This window comes from Sinocyclocheilus anshuiensis, unplaced genomic scaffold, assembly GCF_001515605.1.
Source record: "Sinocyclocheilus anshuiensis isolate Anshui unplaced genomic scaffold, SAMN03320099.WGS_v1.1 scaffold846, whole genome shotgun sequence".
Classification (NCBI taxonomy): Eukaryota; Metazoa; Chordata; class Actinopteri; order Cypriniformes; family Cyprinidae; genus Sinocyclocheilus; species Sinocyclocheilus anshuiensis.
The window spans coordinates 166,617-171,518 of NW_015540906.1; the positions used below are offsets into that span (position 1 = coordinate 166,617).

The following is a 4,902-nucleotide window of genomic DNA, read 5'->3' on the forward strand; positions in this document are numbered from 1 at the left end:
TATAATATAATATAATATAATATAATATAATATAATATAATATAATATAATATAATATAATATAATATAATATAATATAATATAATATAATATAATATAATATAATATAATATAATATAATATAATATAATATAATATAATATAATATAATATAATATAATATAATATAATATAATATAATATAATATAATATAATATAATATAATGTACTGTATCTATTAGCCTCATACTCAAGCTTGGCATCCAATAAGGAAACATTGTTACTTTGTCACTTCACTTAGCCTAGTTTTTTTGTCAAACATGCCTTTCTACCCAGATTTCACAGTTAATGGTTGTTTTCATGTTGTATTCCAACTGCAGGGGGGAAAACACTGCTTGTAAGCACCATGAAGCGGAAAGAAAAATTTTGCTTTAGGGAATGATACGTACTGTTGACATTAAGTGGCACAAGCTTAATATAACGCTCACCTATTCGACTCCAGGTTCCATATTTATGTATGTATTTGGCCCGGGTACAAGTGTCCAATTTAGAGAGATGCCAGGGAGTGCTATCTAGGTCATCACATGGAGAAGCTGTAAGCACACTTCACATGCCGTAGTGCACATTTGTGGCTGTATCCCAGCAAGCATCAGAACTAAACCGGAGAGTTTGCTGGTTAAGATGGAAGTGACGATTTGTGTACTTTATGTGATTGAGAGGTTCATTATCCTGGCATCTAATCCTTCGCTCTGTACAAGCCGACTGCTAAGCAGTATCCTATATAATCCGCTCCTCACAATAGAGCCACACAAATAGAGCAACAGTAATATCAGAAACTTAGTAGTGCTTAAAATGCATTCTATAATGCCAGTTCAATTGGAAGCCATTAGATGAATGACTGCAAGAGGATACAGTGTTTGTCATGTAATAAATAATCTTTAGTATTTTTGAAAGGATGCTTTTAAAATGGCAGATAGGATGCAGCAGGGGTCGAGGCTACTGTGAGTAATTATTTTATGGACAGTGCGTTTTTAAAGCTAGGTAGAACATGGTTTTGTGCCTTTGCGTCAAAATATGTTCAAGCCATCGATTGAATTCAAATTAAAAGGGGCAAACTTAATAGATGAACAGATATACACATTTACAATTTATAGTCTTTGTGTTATGACAAATCAGACCACAAATATTGATGACTCATCTTGCAGGTTTGTATTTTCTGTCCAATAAAATGTTCTCTATAATGAGAATGTCCTCTAAATTTAATATATCATCTGTTTTCGACAAGTAATCGAAAGTAGCAAGTCGTGGTTGGTGTGTCATGCTTTATTTCCTTTCCCAACCATCAAGTGGCAAAACAAGTGGTTTGTTTTGAATGCATCTTTACTGTTTTCATCCATGGCATAAACTACTGGCTATTTAAAAAAAAAGAAATAAGCCCTTCAATGCGTCCCTCCCTAACTTCCTGTTTCAATATCGCAAATAAGGCTGGGTATTTGTGCAGATTTCACAATTAGTTTTGATTCTGGTCTTGACTTGATTTGCTATCAATTCATTTGGATATATCAGGTACAGAGGCAACAATATGGGGAATAAACTACAGGGAACCCTGTCAGTTGGTACATTACTATATTATATTTAAAATAACCAAATGATTAAATTAAATTGCAATTTATTTTTATAATAAACACTTAAAAATATATATTTAAACATTTAAAATACATCAAAATCCACTCACCAAACAATTTCAATTTTTGTTTCTGTTTTGCTGAGAAACTGAGAAAATCTGGCAGTCTAACTGAGAAAATGATTACCCTGCGGGAGAAAATCAGTGTTTAGCATACAAATGTCCCATGCCCTTGAGCTAATTTGACATTTTCTGGACAGATGTTGTTCTGAAAAGTTCTCTGATATGCTTGCAGAATGTTGACTTGAGCATTCAGCCTGCGGTACTCATCCATTAGCATTTCCACTCTGTGTATGTTATCTTTGGCTACACCTAGTGTGCACTTAACAGTTAAAGAATGATTTATAAATGTCATAGGGTGCCATTTTTATTGTGACTGGTAAAAGTGGAGAAGCAGCAGCATGACCAATCAATTTTTCTCAGTAACAGCAGTTGTCAAATTAGATTTGTGTTGTTAGAGCTGATTACAAGCACTCCTCATACAGATCTATAATGCTTTGTGCTCTGGGCAGGATTGAGCAGGAAGGAGAAGGGGGAGCGAGGGAGGAGGCGCTGTTGAGTATGCGGTCACCTGGGGTGGCAGTGATCAACTGAAGAGAGGGGTTTTGATCGATATTGCTGAGGGGCAGAAATGCGATAAGTTCCACTGATAATTCTCTCTGCACGGCGTCTCAAGTCCCATTCATACTGTATGCTATAAACTATAGTATTCTGCAACATATTTTACTCACGGATAACAAAAAACAGACATGCTCAATGAGTGCTACCCACCGTACATGTACTTTCAATTGCACACTCGTGGTGCATAAATATTTACATTTACATTTAGTCATTTAGCAGACGCTTTTATCCAAAGCGAATTACAAATGAGGACAATGGAAGCAATCAAAATCAACAAAAGAGCAATGATATACAAGTGCTATGACAAGTCTCAGTTAGCCTAACACAATACACGTAGCAAGGTTTTTTCTTTCTTTTTTTTCCCCCCAAATATACCGTTCATGCTGATTTACTGGCTGGTATTTCACATTTTGGTATTATCAGTGATGATAATTGTCCACACTTCAAGGTTCACTGACCTCAAGGTTAGATTATTGTAATGCTTTATTGGGTGGTTGTTCTGCACGCTTAATAAATAAACTCCAGCTGGTCCAAAATGCAGCAGCTAGAGTTCTTACTAGAACCAGGAAGTATGACCATATTAGCCCGGTTCTGTCAACACTGCACTGGCTACCTATTAAACCCAGCTGGTTCAAATGCAGCAGCTACAGTTCTTACTAGAACCAGGAAGTATGACCATATTAGCCCGGTTCTGTCAACACTGCACTGGCTACCTATTAAACATCGTATAGATTTTAAAATCTTGCTTATTACTTATAAAGCCCTGAATGGTTTAGCAGTATTTGAATTAGCTCTTATTGCATTATAGTCCTCCACGTCCACTGCGTTCTCAAAACTCTGGCAATTTGATAATACCTATAATATCAAAATCAACTGCGGGCGGCAGATCCTTTTCCTATTTAGCACCCAAACTCTGGAATAACCTACCTAACATTGTTCGGGAGACAGACACACTCTGTCAGTTTAAATCTAGATTAAAGACCCATCTCTTTAACCTGGCTTACACATAACACTGAGTTGGATGATGACATCACTGAATTCAATGATGAACTGCCTTTAACTGAAAATTGAGTGTTTACTATTGTCATTTTGCATTAATGACACACTATTTTCCTAATTAATGCTGTACAGTTGCTTTGACACAATCTGTATTGTTAAAAGCGCTATATAAGTAAAGGTGACTTGACTTGACACTTGTTACCTACTCATAGTGTCAGTTTTCTACTAACAACCTTGTCAGTGAATGATCTGGACATTCATTCGTTCGTGTATTTGTTTATTTGTTTATTTATATATTTATTTTGTGATTCCTCTGAATTTTAAGTAAAAATGGTATAAAATAAACCTATTCACAGAGGTATCGTGCACCTGATCATCATCTATTATCACCGCATGGAAAAGAGCAGCTTTAACATTTGGTTCTATAGTAAAGAAAAAATCATATGTATTTGAGCTACATGAATGTGGGTAGATGATGACAGAATTTTGTATTTAATGCAGATGATTTGCAGAAGGTGTAAATTTATTAAACTCACCAAATTTATAAATGTAATTCCTGCCAATTTTTTTGTTTCATTTAAATGGCCATGACACTTTTGTCTATTAAAGGGCACCTATTATGCTTCTTTTTAAATGTGACCTTTCCTTTAGTGTTTCTGTATATGTAAATGATCTGCAATGTTACAAAACACAAAATCCACACCAAAGGGAGTTCATCTCTCAAACAGAAAATAGTTACACTTTAGAATAATGATCCATCAATAATAGGTAACTATGCAGGAAGTAATGCAGGACAAATGAGTAGTACAACCTTAAGCTAACCAATCAGTAAGTAATAGCGAATTTAGGACTGAGTTTGCTACATATTAGGTAATCAATAATTACCAAATGAGATTAAACTCATTAAGAACTATTAAAGATGCACTATGCAGGATTTTCTCACACAGTCCAACCAACAGCAGCATCACATAGGACAGAGAAGATGAATGATGATGTGCATTGCAAATATTTTTTCAAATATTGTGTTCATCATGCATGAATGACATTTTTTTATTTGTATATGAATGAACAGTTACGCTAATAATTAGATGACTGGCTGTAATTTGCAAGCGAGTTTAGTCATCTTCAGTCTAGCTTGCTAATAAACAATAATTATGTGTCATCATAGACACGTAATTACAATGCCTAGTAATTTGTCGAGTTACAGGTATCAGTAAATAAGACAACATTAGGATGCATATTGTTCTGAACAAGAGAACATAATTTTTTTTTGTCCACCATGTGCTGTTCCTAGTGTAACAAACAGTTCAATAACTGTTGCATAAAATTAATATCATGTTCATGTTGATTTTTAGAAAAACAGCACTCTTGCTTATCTTCCTATACCATATGTTCTGTGTGTGCGTGTATATATATATATATACATATATATATATATTTCTGTCATGACAACTCTCGGAGGGATTGGCATGGTAATGTACATGACAATGTTAATGTATTTGGTCTTGGCGGAATAGATCTGCTACGTTGCTGCTGCTGCGGCAGAGCAAGTACCGAGACATGTACTGCCAATACATCCACAACATGCTGCTGTGAGCACGCAGGAAATACTGCTGCT

At 34.9% G+C, this 4,902-nt stretch overlaps 1 protein-coding gene across 2 annotated transcripts in view; it reads right to left on the bottom strand.

Moving 5' to 3' along the window:
• LOC107689138 (neuroligin-3-like) overlaps positions 1 to 4,902 on the bottom strand; it is a 183,917-nt gene that overhangs the window by 16,820 nt on the left and 162,195 nt on the right. The window lies entirely within an intron of this gene.